At 43.2% G+C, this 15,023-nt stretch overlaps 4 non-coding genes across 4 annotated transcripts; all 4 read right to left on the minus strand.

Annotated features, from left to right (window-relative positions):
* Positions 1 to 2,213: 2,213 nt before the first annotated feature.
* Positions 2,214 to 2,286, minus strand: trnak-uuu (transfer RNA lysine (anticodon UUU)). The gene has a single exon. It is a non-coding gene; the product is annotated as a tRNA-Lys (tRNA).
* A 235-nt stretch (positions 2,287 to 2,521) lies between these two features.
* trnas-gga (transfer RNA serine (anticodon GGA)) lies at positions 2,522 to 2,610 on the minus strand. Its single transcript is given in 2 exon segments — positions 2,522 to 2,557; positions 2,574 to 2,610. It is a non-coding gene; the product is annotated as a tRNA-Ser (tRNA).
* Positions 2,611 to 8,620: 6,010 nt separating this feature from the next.
* On the minus strand, positions 8,621 to 8,693 carry trnak-uuu (transfer RNA lysine (anticodon UUU)). Its single transcript has one exon. It is a non-coding gene; the product is annotated as a tRNA-Lys (tRNA).
* Positions 8,694 to 8,928: 235 nt separating this feature from the next.
* trnay-gua (transfer RNA tyrosine (anticodon GUA)) lies at positions 8,929 to 9,017 on the minus strand. Its single transcript is given in 2 exon segments — positions 8,929 to 8,964; positions 8,981 to 9,017. It is a non-coding gene; the product is annotated as a tRNA-Tyr (tRNA).
* Positions 9,018 to 15,023: the final 6,006 nt, after the last annotated feature.

Consider the following 15,023-nt stretch of genomic DNA (forward strand, 5'->3'; position numbering starts at 1 on the left):
ACAGAATAACATTTCTAATTGATTTCTCAAATGTCATGAATCATGAACTCCAAACTGTTAAACTTATCTGAACTTCGTCGCAGAGAGGCCTCTCTGTCTTCGGGCTCAGATCACAGCACACGGCACATGGTCCGTGTGGTTTGGAACAAAGGCAGTGCGGTTCGGCTTTGTCCGAGAACTTCCACTCAGTCGATGCACCTGGAAATTGGGGTTTCGTGAAATTAGAGTCTTTTCCAAACAGATTTTCCACTGGTTTGAAGGCTCCAAGGTTGTGCACAAAATCTTCTTTGTAAGCAGGGTTCCACCGTAGTTACTTGAAGACAAAGTCTTTGAGGAAAGCAGGGCCCTGTTCGTTCCAAGGGTCAAGTTTCTTAAGACTCAAATAGCTATTTAAATGACTGAACACTTTCATATACATTCGACTTACTCAATTGTCCAGCTGTAAAACTCCACTGATCAGGTGGGCACAGGCGGGCATGCGCAGTCTGTAAAGTTCTTTATTTAATAAAGTCCTTTAATAGAATTCTTCGTACGGCTCAATCTCCTTCTCCCAGTTTAACTCTTCTGTTGCCGGCAAAGACTTGGTTGGTTTCTGGTTCCGGTTCGGGCAACAGAGCTACAGGTTGAGCTGTGGCAATGAGTTACTGGTTCAGGTGAGAGAGAAAGAGAGAGAGAGAGAGAGAGAGACTGTGCACTGTTCCTTATAGTCTGTCAGATCAATAGGTGATTGGTTCTTGAGTTCTTGAGATTGGATTTCGGTTTCAGCCCCCAGTGTCCTAATGGAGGGGGGCTTGATTTATGACTGATGTCAATCCATGCCATCTTTTGGACATGCCGGTTGGCCCGGGTTCGTAGCTCTATGTCGGGATTTCGGCTCTCGTCCACTTCAAAGAGTTTTTATCACCTACAGGCCCCTTTCTCCAGACATCTCATAGCAGGATTCAACCTATTTGGCCTCTTCTCGGTGCCATCCTCCCCAAAACTGTCACTTTGATGCAAACCAGTTCCAAGCTGATGAGCAAAGGAAATCTGATAACTTTGGGGGTGGAGAGGTCTTCTTTAGATCAGTGCTTCAGCTCAGAGCCCGAATGCTCTTATCAAAATACACCCAACATAACGCTACACAGTGGAACTGCAAGGCAATTGATTAAAGGGACATGTGGTGAATTCCTTTTTATCTTTATACTGTTGTTGGATGTCTCCTGTTCCTCTAAGTCTCATTTGGCCTTGGTTTTCCCCCTCTGTGTTGAATAATCGGGCTCTAAATAGCCCCGGCGTTTCTCCTGCAGTTCTTCGTTCTTTCCACTGCTAGCGCTGCCTTTGTGCAGCTTGTTATAGGATATTGTGAACTGAACCTATTTTGCTGTGAATTTATATTTACTGCGAATAGTTTATTGTGGCTGGTCTTGGTCTGTCTGCACTAAATAAATGATTTGTATCAAGGGATTATTTAGTTTGTCTGTGTACTTTTTTACTTAACCACTAAGGGCCACTCCTTGCACTTCACACATTTGCCCTTTTAATTACTCCCTTACTGACATACTTTAACATGCAATGTGCGTGTGATAATAGTTTTAGCAGCCTGTTGCCATTCAGGTGAGACAATACCTAGTAAATCCTTTTTTTTTTTTTTCATGTTGGTGCGCCGCGAAGGTTTTTGGTCTCAGCAAAGTGTGCCGTGGCATTACAACGCTTGGGAACCACTGGCTTGGCTTGTTGGGCATCCAGGTATGCACTGAGATTACGATCGGCACGATGATTGTCGTTCTCAGGAGAATTGTGTTTCTTTGCTGATCACGTTCTCTGTCGCTTTTTACACAGTTCTTACAAGTGGCACATTGGGGATGAGGAGCAGAGCATGCTGACACGCATAGCTGTGGACTTCTGCATGGCATGGGGCCACAGGTCATTCCAAGTATTTCAAGACGCCTGCAAATGTGTGGACACGTTGTGTTGGCCCAACCCTCACAGATTGTGCCAAGTCAAGTAGAGATGCATGTTGTGCTGTTCTAAAGTGACACGTCGTCAACGGCAAAAACATCTCTCAGAGTTCCTGGCTTGACTTGCCTCTGGAAGACAACACTTGCCCAGGCTGGATATTTGCCGAAAGAAGCAAAGAGGACTAGACACCTCGCCTAGACGCAACTGCATATTTCATTGTCACCTGGAAGGCCATCCAGGCTTTTCACCATCATGGCCCTCAGTCAACAAGGCGCCCGAACAGGGACTCAAACCCTGGACCCTCAGATTAAAAGTCTGATGCCCTCCTGGCTGAGCTACCCGAGCTTCAGTGAAGTGCTTCACAATGTGTTGGCTTCATGATTGTTCCAGACCGCTTTCTGGCCGGTTTAGAAAACTGGGCTCAGGGTGAAAAGGGTCACATGCATATGAGATGTTTGGGCAATGCGAGTTCTCCACAGCAAATCCAAATTTCCGGTGTTTTCTCCTTGTCCTCATGCAATTCCAATGGCTTGACATTTGGGAGCTCGTCCAAAACCGATGTCAAACCATAATCACGCCTTCCTTCGAGCCGGAATTGAACCAGCGACCTAAGGATGCCCGCAGCCTGAAACCTCCAGTCCTCCGCTCCACCAGCTGAGCTATCAAAGGGAAGCTTCTCACCGTCTTCCCCTGGCAGTCTCAGTGGCCGTGCAAAGCCAAGAAGCACCGTGGCTTGGCTCAGTGGTTTTCAACCCGTGTGCCGTGAGGACTACCCAATTGTGTCGTGAGATTTTTATCCCCTGAAAAATATTATGTCATTTTGTTTGGTCAACTTCATAAATCTTGTATCAAATCAAACTTATTCAAATGTGTGAAAATATTACATTTATACATCACCTGTAGAAAGCGTTTCATAACTGAAATGTTGTGTTTGCCGGACTGAACGCACACCTACACTGAGTTGCAGTGCTATCAGTTGTATCGTAAGGTACACTTAAAAATTTCAATTTAAGAAGTGAATTTATAGTATCACCTTATCACGAATCCTGGAATCTTGTAGAACTCAATTTCTGTAATAATTGGACACAGACACCAATTCCAAAGATATAAATTGTTAAATTTATTCAAAAACAAAGACTAAATGTAGCACTACACTAATTATACAAAAGGGAAAAGCTAATCAAAATTCAACTCTAGATCAACAAATCAAAGACAAATCACTTCCGTGACCAAATCAAAGACCATGGGATCGCATATGATTACACACAAATCGTTAAACAAAAAAGGTTATAAACACATTAACTACAATACCGGTTAGTAAGACGAAGGTGAGTCTCTCGTTAGTATTGTTAGTCAGACATTAAATAACTACGCAGGTTAGTATTTATGTCAGGTAACTTCTCGTTATATATATATCTGTCTCATTTACGTTTAGGTGCCGAGAAAGATCCTATCGTTACTTGTTACCACAATTTCCCTTAACTGATTATTATTCAATGATCAAGGATAGGCAGGGCCACCAATAATCTAACGTCTATTGACTTGTGTCAATTTCAGACTAAACAGTTAAACAGGAATGAGAAGATATTTCTCGGGGTTGACAGATTTTATTTCTAAAATTATCAACAAAACAGTTTAATGCAACACACATTTATATTTAAGAAAACGAAATGATATTACACATTCTAGAGTTTTGAATCACAGAATAACATTTCTAATTGATTTCTCAAATGTCATGAATCATGAACTCCAAACTGTTAAACTTATCTGAACTTCGTCGCAGAGAGGCCTCTCTGTCTTCGGGCTCAGATCACAGCACACGGCACATGGTCCGTGTGGTTTGGAACAAAGGCAGTGCGGTTCGGCTTTGTCCAAGAACTTCCACTCAGTCGATGCACCTGGAAATTGGGGTTTCGCGAAATTAGAGTCTTTTCCAAACAGATTTTCCACTGGTTTGAAGGCTCCAAGGTTGTGCACAAAATCTTCTTTGTAAGCAGGGTTCCACCGTAGTTACTTGAAGACAAAGTCTTTGAGGAAAGCAGAGCCCTGTTCGTTCCAAGGGTCAAGTTTCTTAAGACTCAAATAGCTATTTAAATGACTGAACACTTTCATATACATTCGACTTACTCAATTGTCCAGCTGTAAAACTCCACTGATCAGGTGGGCACAGGCGGGCATGCGCAGTCTGTAAAGTTCTTTATTTAATAAAGTCCTTTAATAGAATTCTTCGTACGGCTCAATCTCCTTCTCCCAGTTTAACTCTTCTGTTGCCGGCAAAGACTTGGTTGGTTTCTGGTTCCGGTTCGGGCAACAGAGCTACAGGTTGAGCTGTGGCAGCGAGTTACTGGTTCAGGTGAGAGAGAAATAGAGCGAGAGAGAGAGAGAGAGAGAGAGAGAGAGAGAGAGAGAGAGAGAGAGAGAGAGAGAGAGAGAGAGAGAGAGAGAGAGAGACTGTGCACTGTTCCTTATAGTCTGTCAGATCAATAGGTGATTGGTTCTTGAGTTCTTGAGATTGGATTTCGGTTTCAGCCCCCAGTGTCCTAATGGAGGGGGGCTTGATTTATGACTGATGTCAATCCATGCCATCTTTTGGAAATGCCGGTTGGCCCGGGTTCGTAGCTCTATGTCGGGTTTTCGGCTCTCGTCCACTTCAAAGAGTTTTTATCACCTACAGGCCCCTTTCTCCAGACATCTCATAGCAGGATTCAACCTATTTGGCCTCTTCTCGGTGCCATCCTCCCCAAAACTGTCACTTTGATGCAAACCAGTTCCAAGCTGATGAGCAAAGGAAATCTGATAACTTTGGGGGTGGAGAGGTCTTCTTTAGATCAGTGCTTCAGCTCAGAGCCCGAATGCTCTTATCAAAATAAACCCAACATAACGCTACACAGTGGAACTGCAAGGCAATTGATTAAAGGGACATGTGGTGAATTCCTTTTTATCTTTATACTGTTGTTGGATGTCTCCTGTTCCTCTAAGTCTCATTTGGCCTTGGTTTTCCCCCTCTGTGTTGAATAATCGGGCTCTAAATAGCCCCGGCGTTTCTCCTGCAGTTCTTCGTTCTTTCCACTGCTAGCGCTGCCTTTGTGCAGCTTGTTATAGGATATTGTGAACTGAACCTATTTTGCTGTGAATTTATATTTACTGCGAATAGTTTATTGTGGCTGGTCTTGGTCTGTCTGCACTAAATAAATGATTTGTATCAAGGGATTATTTAGTTTGTCTGTGTACTTTTTTACCTAACCACTAAGGTCCACTCCTTGCACTTCACACATTTGCCCTTTTAATTACTCCCTTACTGACATACTTTAACATGCAATGTGCGTGTGATAATAGTTTTAGCAGCCTGTTGCCATTCAGGTGAGACAATACCTAGTAAATCCTTTTTTTTTTTTCATGTTGGTGCGCCGCGAAGGTTTTTGGTCTCAGCAAAGTGTGCCGTGGCATTACAACGCTTGGGAACCACTGGCTTGGCTTGTTGGGCATCCAGGTATGCACTGAGATTACGATCGGCACGATGATTGTCGTTCTCAGGAGAATTGTGTTTCTTTGCTGATCACGTTCTCTGTCGCTTTTTACACAGTTCTTACAAGTGGCACATTGGGGATAAAGAGCAGAGCATGCTGACACGCATAGCTGTGGACTTCTGCATGGCATGGGGCCACAGGTCATTCCAAGTATTTCAAGACGCCTGCAAATGTGTGGACACGTTGTGTTGGCCCAACCCTCACAGATTGTGCCAAGTCAAGTAGAGATGCATGTTGTGCTGTTCTAAAGTGACACGTCGTCAACAGCAAAAACATCTCTCAGAGTTCCTGGCTTGACTTGCCTCTGGAAGACAACACTTGCCCAGGCTGGATATTTGCCGAAAGAAGCAAAGAGGACTAGACACCTTGCCTAGACGCAACTGCATATTTCATTGTCACCTGGAAGGCCATCCAGGCTTTTCACCATCATGGCCCTCGGTCAACAAGGCGCCCGAACAGGGACTCGAACCCTGGACCCTCAGATTAAAAGTCTGATGCTCTAACACACAAATCGTTAAACAAAAAAGGTTATAAACACATTAACTACAATACCGGTTAGTAAGACGAAGGTGAGTCTCTCGTTAGTATTGTTAGTCAGACATTAAATAACTACGCAGGTTAGTATTTATGTCAGGTAACTTCTCGTTATATATATATCAGTCTCATTTACGTTTAGGTGCCGAGAAAGATCCTATCGTTACTTGTTACCACAATTTCCCTTAACTGATTATTATTCAATGATCATGGATAGGCAGGGACACCAATTATCTAACGTCTATTGACTTGTGTCAATTTCAGACTAAACAGTTAAACAGGAATGAGAAGATATTTCTCGGGGTTGACAGATTTTATTTCTAAAATTATCAACAAAACAGTTTAATGCAACACACATTTATATTTAAGAAAACTAAATGATATTACACATTCTAGAGTTATGAATCACAGAATAACATTTCTAATTGATTTCTCAAATGTCATGAATCATGAACTCCAAACTGTTAAACTTATCTGAACTTCGTCGCAGAGAGGCCTCTCTGTCTTCGGGCTCAGATCACAGCACACGGCACATGGTCCGTGTGGATTGGAACAAAGGCAGTGCGGTTCGGCTTTGTCCAAGAACTTCCACTCAGTCGATGCAGCTGGAAGTTGGGGTTTCGCGAAATTAGAGTCTTTTCCAAACAGATTTTCCACTGGTTTGAAGGCTCCAAGGTTGTGCACAAAATCTTCTTTGTAAGCAGGGTTCCACCGTAGTTACTTGAAGACAAAGTCTTTGAGGAAAGCAGGGCCCTGTTCGTTCCAAGGGTCAAGTTTCTTAAGACTCAAATAGCTATTTAAATGACTGAACACTTTCATATACATTCGACTTACTCAATTGTCCAGCTGTAAAACTCCACTGATCAGGTGGGCACAGGCGGGCATGCGCAGTCTGTAAAGTTCTTTATTTAATAAAGTCCTTTAAAAGAATTCTTCGTACGGCTCAATCTCCTTCTCCCAGTTTAACTCTTCTGTTGCCGGCAAAGACTTGGTTGGTTTCTGGTTCCGGTTCGGGCAACAGAGCTACTGGTTGAACTGTGGCAGCGAGTTACTGGTTCAGGTGAGAGAGAAAGAGAGAGAGAGAGAAAGAGAGAGAGAGAGAGAGAGAGAGACTGTGCACTGTTCCTTATAGTCTGTCAGATCAATAGGTGATTGGTTCTTGAGTTCTTGAGATTGGATTTCGGTTTCAGCCCCCAGTGTCCTAATGGAAGGGGGCTTGATTTATGACTGATGTCAATCCATGCCATCTTTTGGAAATGCCGGTTGGCCCGGGTTCGTAGCTCTATGTCGGGATTTCGGCTCTCGTCCACTTCAAAGAGTTTTTATCACCTACAGGCCCCTTTCTCCAGACATCTCATAGCAGGATTCAACCTATTTGGCCTCTTCTCGGTGCCATCCTCCCCAAAACTGTCACTTTGATGCAAACCAGTTCCAAGCTGATGAGCAAAGGAAATCTGATAACTTTGGGGGTGGAGAGGTCTTCTTTAGATCAGTGCTTCAGCTCAGAGCCCAAATGCTCTTATCAAAATACACCCAACATAATGCTACACAGTGGAACTGCAAGGCAATTGATTAAAGGGACATGTGGTGAATTCCTTTTTATCTTTATACTGTTGTTGGATGTCTCCTGTTCCTCTAAGTCTCATTTGGCCTTGGTTTTCCCCCTCTGTGTTGAATAATCGGGCTCTAAATAGCCCCGGCGTTTCTCCTGCAGTTCTTCGTTCTTTCCACTGCTAGCGCTGCCTTTGTGCAGCTTGTTATAGGATATTGTGAACTGAACCTATTTTGCTGTGAATTTATATTTACTGCGAATAGTTTATTGTGGCTGGTCTTGGTCTGTCTGCACTAAATAAATGATATGTATCAAGGGATTATTTAGTTTGTCTGTGTACTTTTTTACTTAACCACTAAGGGCCACTCCTTGCACTTCACACATTTGCCCTTTTAATTACTCCCTTACTGACATACTTTAACATGCAATGTGCGTGTGATAATAGCTTTAGCAGCCTGTTGCCATTCAGGTGAGACAATACCTAGTAAATCCTTTTTTTTTTTTTTCATGTTGGTGCGCCGCGAAGGTTTTTGGTCTCAGCAAAGTGTGCCGTGGCATTACAACGCTTGGGAACCACTGGCTTGGCTTGTTGGGCATCCAGGTATGCACTGAGATTACGATCGGCACGATGATTGTCGTTCTCAGGAGAATTGTGTTTCTTTGCTGATCACGTTCTCTGTCGCTTTTTATACAGTTCTTACAAGTAGCACATTGGGGATGAGGAGCAGAGCATGCTGACACGCATAGCTGTGGACTTCTGCATGGCATGGGGCCACAGGTCATTCCAAGTATTTCAAGACGCCTGCAAATGTGTGGACACGTTGTGTTGGCCCAACCCTCACAGATTGTGCCAAGTCAAGTAGAGATGCATGTTGTGCTGTTCTAAAGTGACACGTCGTCAACGGCAAAAACATCTCTCAGAGTTCCTGGCTTGACTTGCCCAGGCTGGATATTTGCCGAAAGAAGCAAAGAGGACTAGACACCTTGCCTAGACGCAACTGCATATTTCATTGTCACCTGTAAGGCCATCCAGGCTTTTCACCATCATGGCCCTCGGTCAACAAGGCGCCCGAACAGGGACTCGAACCCTGGACCCTCAGATTAAAAGTCTGATGCTCTACCGGCTGAGCTACCCGGGCTTCAGTGAAGTGCTTCACAATGTGTTGGCTTCATGATTGTTCCAGACCGCTTTCTGGCCGGTTTAGAAAACTGGGCTCAGGGTGAAAAGGGTCACATGCATATGAGATGTTTGGGCAATGCGAGTTCTACACAGCAAATCCGAATTTCCGGTGTTTTCTCCTTGTCCTCATGCAATTCCAATGGCTTGACATTTGGGAGCTCGTCCAAAACCGATGTCAAGCCATAATCACGCCTTCCTTCGAGCCGGAATTGAACCAGCGACCTAAGGATGCCCGCTGTCTGAAACCTACAGTCCTCCGCTCTACCAACTGAGCTATCGAAGGGAAGCTTCTCACCGTCTTCCCCTGGCAGTCTCAGTGGCCGTGCAAAGCCAAGAAGCACCGTGGCTTGGCTCAGTGGTTTTCAACCCGTGTGCCGTGAGGACTACCCAATTGTGTCGTGAGATTTTTATCCCCTGAAAAATATTATGTCATTTTGTTTGGTCAACTTCATAAATCTTGTATCAAATCAAACTTATTCAAATGTGTGAAAATATTACATTTATACATCACCTGTAGAAAGCGTTTCATAACTGAAATGTTGTGTTTGCCGGACTGAACGCACACCTACACTGAGTTGCAGTGCTATCAGTTGTATCGTAAGGTACACTTATAAATTTCAATTTAAGAAGTGAATTTATAGTATCACCTTATCACGAATCCTGGAATCTTGTAGAACTCAATTTCTGTAATAATTGGACACAGACACCAATTCCAAAGATATAAATTGTTAAATTTATTCAAAAACAAAGACTAAATGTAGCACTACACTAATTATACAAAAGGGAAAAGCTAATTAAAATTCAACTCTAGATCAACAAATCAAAGACAAATCACTTCCGTGACCAAATCAAAGACCATGGGATCGCATATGATAACACACAAATCGTTAAACAAAAAAGGTTATAAACACATTAACTACAATACCGGTTAGTAAGACGAAGGTGAGTCTCTCGTTAGTATTGTTAGTCAGACATTAAATAACTACGCAGGTTAGTATTTATGTCAGGTAACTTCTCGTTATATATATATCAGTCTCATTTACGTTTAGGTGCCGAGAAAGATCCTATCGTTACTTGTTACCACAATTTCCCTTAACTGATTATTATTCAATGATCAAGGATAGGCAGGGCCACCAATAATCTAACGTCTATTGACTTGTGTCAATTTCAGACTAAACAGTTAAACAGGAATGAGAAGATATTTCTCGGGGTTGACAGATTTTATTTCTAAAATTATCAACAAAACAGTTTAATGCAACACACATTTATATTTAAGAAAACTAAATGATATTACACATTCTAGAGTTTTGAATCACAGAATAACATTTCTAATTGATTTCTCAAATGTCATGAATCATGAACTCCAAACTGTTAAACTTATCTGAACTTCGTCGCAGAGAGGCCTCTCTGTCTTCGGGCTCAGATCACAGCACACGGCACATGGTCCGTGTGGTTTGGAACAAAGGCAGTGCGGTTCGGCTTTGTCCAAGAACTTCCACTCAGTCGATGCACCTGGAAATTGGGGTTTCGCGAAATTAGAGTCTTTTCCAAACAGATTTTCCACTGGTTTGAAGGCTCCAAGGTTGTGCACAAAATCTTCTTTGTAAGCAGGGTTCCACCGTAGTTACTTGAAGACAAAGTCTTTGAGGAAAGCAGGGCCCTGTTCGTTCCAAGGGTCAAGTTTCTTAAGACTCAAATAGCTATTTAAATGACTGAACACTTTCATATACATTCGACTTACTCAATTGTCCAGCTGTAAAACTCCACTGATCAGGTGGGCACAGGCGGGCATGCGCAGTCTGTAAAGTTCTTTATTTAATAAAGTCCTTTAATAGAATTCTTCGTACGGCTCAATCTCCTTCTCCCAGTTTAACTCTTCTGTTGCCGGCAAAGACTTGGTTGGTTTCTGGTTCCGGTTCGGGCAACAGAGCTACAGGTTGAGCTGTGGCAGCGAGTTACTGGTTCAGGTGAGAGAGAAAGAGAGAGAGAGAGAGAGAGAGAGAGAGAGAGACTGTGCACTGTTCCTTATAGTCTGTCAGATCAATAGGTGATTGGTTCTTGAGTTCTTGAGATTGGATTTCGGTTTCAGCCCCCAGTGTCTTAATGGAGGGGGGCTTGATTTATGACTGATGTCAATCCATGCCATCTTTTGGAAGTGCCGGTTGGCCCGGGTTCGTAGCTCTATGTCGGGATTTCGGCTCTCGTCCACTTCAAAGAGTTTTTATGACCTACAGGCCCCTTTCTCCAGACATCTCATAGCAGGATTCAACCTATTTGGCCTCTTCTCGGTGCCATCCACCCCAAAACTGTCACTTTGATGCAAACCAGTTCCAAGCTGATGAGCAAAGGAAATCTGATAACTTTGGGGGTGGAGAGGTCTTCTTTAGATCAGTGCTTCAGCTCAGAGCCCAAATGCTCTTATCAAAATACACCCAACATAACGCTACACAGTGGAACTGCAAGGCAATTGATTAAAGGGACATGTGGTGAATTCCTTTTTATCTTTATACTGTTGTTGGATGTCTCCTGTTCCTCTAAGTCTCATTTGGCCCTGGTTTTCCCCCTCTGTGTTGAATAATCGGGCTCTAAATAGCCCCGGCGTTTCTCCTGCAGTTCTTCGTTCTTTCCACTGCTAGCGCTGCCTTTGTGCAGCTTGTTATAGGATATTGTGAACTGAACCTATTTTGCTGTGAATTTATATTTACTGCGAATAGTTTATTGTGGCTGGTCTTGGTCTGTCTGCACTAAATAAATGATTTGTATCAAGGGATTATTTAGTTTGTCTGTGTACTTTTTTACCTAACCACTAAGGTCCACTCCTTGCACTTCACACATTTGCCCTTTTAATTACTCCCTTACTGACATACTTTAACATGCAATGTGCGTGTGATAATAGTTTTAGCAGCCTGTTGCCATTCAGGTGAGACAATACCTAGTAAATCCTTTTTTTTTTCTTTCATGTTGGTGCGCCGCAAAGGTTTTTGGTCTCAGCAAAGTGTGCCGTGGCATTACAACGCTTGGGAACCACTGGCTTGGCTTGTTGGGCATCCAGGTATGCACTGAGATTACGATCGGCACGATGATTGTCGTTCTCAGGAGAATTGTGTTTCTTTGCTGATCACGTTCTCTGTCGCTTTTTACACAGTTCTTACAAGTGGCACATTGGGGATGAAGAGCAGAGCATGCTGACACGCATAGCTGTGGACTTCTGCATGGCATGGGGCCACAGGTCATTCCAAGTATTTCAAGACGCCTGCAAATGTGTGGACACGTTGTGTTGGCCCAACCCTCACAGATTGTGCCAAGTCAAGTAGAGATGCATGTTGTGCTGTTCTAAAGTGACACGTCGTCAACGGCAAAAACATCTCTCAGAGTTCCTGGCTTGACTTGCCTCTGGAAGACAACACTTGCCCAGGCTGGATATTTGACGAAAGAAGCAAAGAGGACTAGACACCTTGCCTAGACGCAACTGCATATTTCATTGTCACCTGGAAGGCCATCCAGGCTTTTCACCATCATGGCCCTCGGTCAACAAGGCGCCCGAACAGGGACTCGAACCCTGGACCCTCAGATTAAAAGTCTGATGCTCTAACACACAAATCGTTAAACAAAAAAGGTTATAAACACATTAACTACAATACCGGTTAGTAAGACGAAGGTGAGTCTCTCGTTAGTATTGTTAGTCAGACATTAAATAACTACGCAGGTTAGTATTTATGTCAGGTAACTTCTCGTTATATATATATCAGTCTCATTTACGTTTAGGTGCCGAGAAAGATCCTATCATTACTTGTTACCACAATTTCCCTTAACTGATTATTATTCAATGATCAAGGATAGGCAGGGCCACCAATAATCTAACGTCTATTGACTTGTGTCAATTTCAGACTAAACAGTTAAACAGGAATGAGAACATATTTCTCGGGGTTGACAGATTTTATTTCTAAAATTATCAACAAAACAGTTTAATGCAACACACATTTATATTTAAGAAAACGAAATGATATTACACATTCTAGAGTTTTGAATCACAGAATAACATTTCTAATTGATTTCTCAAATGTCATGAATCATGAACTCCAAACTGTTAAACTTATCTGAACTTCGTCGCAGAGAGGCCTCTCTGTCTTCGGGCTCAGATCACAGCACACGGCACATGGTCCGTGTGGTTTGGAACAAAGGCAGTGCGGTTCGGCTTTGTCCAAGAACTTCCACTCAGTCGATGCACCTGGAAATTGGGGTTTCGCGAAATTAGAGTCTTTTCCAAACAGATTTTCCACTGGTTTGAAGGCTCCAAGGTTGTGCACAAAATCTTCTTTGTAAGCAGGGTTCCACCGTAGTTACTTGAAGACAAAGTCTTTGAGGAAAGCAGGGCCCTGTTCGTTCCAAGGGTCAAGTTTCTTAAGACTCAAATAGCTATTTAAATGACTGAACACTTTCATATACATTCGACTTACTCAATTGTCCAGCTGTAAAACTCCACTGATCAGGTGGGCACAGGCGGGCATGCGCAGTCTGTAAAGTTCTTTCTTTAATATAGTCCTTTAATAGAATTCTTCGTACGGCTCAATCTACTTCTCCCAGTTTAACTCTTCTGTTGCCGGCAAAGACTTGGTTGGTTTCTGGTTCCGGTTCGGGCAACAGAGCTACAGGTTGAGCTGTGGCAGCGAGTTACTGGTTCAGGTGAGAGAGAAAGAGAGAGAGAGAGAGAGAGACTGTGCACTGTTCCTTATAGTCTGTCAGATCAATAGGTGATTGGTTCTTGAGTTCTTGAGATTGGATTTCGGTTTCAGCCCCCAGTGTCCTAATGGAGGGGGGCTTGATTTATGACTGATGTCAATCCATGCCATCTTTTGGAAATGCCGGTTGGCCCGGGTTCGTAGCTCTATGTCGGGATTTCGGCTCTCGTCCACTTCAAAGAGTTTTTATCACCTACAGGCCCCTTTCTCCAGACATCTCATAGCAGGATTCAACCTATTTGGCCTCTTCTCGGTGCCATCCTCCCCAAAACTGTCACTTTGATGCAAACCAGTTCCAAGCTGATGAGCAAAGGAAATCTGATAACTTTGGGGGTGGAGAGGTCTTCTTTAGATCAGTGCTTCAGCTCAGAGCCCAAATGCTCTTATCAAAATACACCCAACATAACGCTACACAGTGGAACTGCAAGGCAATTGATTAAAGGGACATGTGGTGAATTCCTTTTCATCTTTATACTGTTGTTGGATGTCTCCTGTTCCTCTAAGTCTCATTTGGCTTTGGTTTCCCCCCTCTGTGTTGAATAATCGGGCTCTAAATAGCCCCGGCGTTTCTTCTGCAGTTCTTCGTTCTTTCCACTGCTAGCGCTGCCTTTGTGAAGGCAGATGGTGCTTGTGAGAAGTCAACAGCATGTCCACCGAAAAGGGTGTCTGACTCCTGGTTTTGGATCCGGAAGGGTTGATAACAGACCGAAATGGTTACAATATGATACTGCTTAGATTAACTGTGGATATGTATTGTGATCGTGCTCGGCTCAGGTGTGCGTTCAGTCTGCACACAAAACATTTCGGTCGCGAAACGTCTAATCAAATCGAATAAAATGGCGGGGATAGCATGTTTGATCCGTGTGCTATTGTTTTTCAACAATTGTAATGCCCTTTGTAACGTTTAACTACTTCGTTAAATACAGCTTGTTATAGGATATTGTGAACTGAACCTATTTTGCTGTGAATTTATATTTACTGCGAATAGTTTATTGTGGCTGGTCTTGGTCTGTCTGCACTAAATAAATGATTTGTATCAAGGGATTATTTAGTTTGTCTGTGTACTTTTTTACCTAACCACTAAGGGCCACTCCTTGCACTTCACACATTTGCCCTTTTAATTACTCCCTTACTGACATACTTTAACATGCAATGTGCGTGTGATAATAGTTTTAGCAGCCTGTTGCCATTCAGGTGAGACAATACCTAGTAAATCCTTTTTTTTTTTTTTCATGTTGGTGCGCCGCGAAGGTTTTTGGTCTCAGCAAAGTGTGCCGTGGCATTACAACGCTTGGGAACCACTGGCTTGGCTTGTTGGGCATCCAGGTATGCACTGAGATTACGATCGGCACGATGATTGTCGTTCTCAGGAGAATTGTGTTTCTTTGCTGATCATGTTCTCTGTCGCTTTTTACAAAGTTCTTACAAGTGGCACATTGGGGATGAGGAGCAGAGCATGCTGACACGCATAGCTGTGGACTTCTGCATGGCATGGGGCCACAGGTCATTCCAAGTATTTCAAGACGCCTGCAAATGTGTGGACACGTTGT

Source organism: Amia ocellicauda, unplaced genomic scaffold (assembly GCF_036373705.1).
Source record: "Amia ocellicauda isolate fAmiCal2 unplaced genomic scaffold, fAmiCal2.hap1 HAP1_SCAFFOLD_181, whole genome shotgun sequence".
Taxonomy (NCBI): domain Eukaryota; kingdom Metazoa; phylum Chordata; class Actinopteri; order Amiiformes; family Amiidae; genus Amia; species Amia ocellicauda.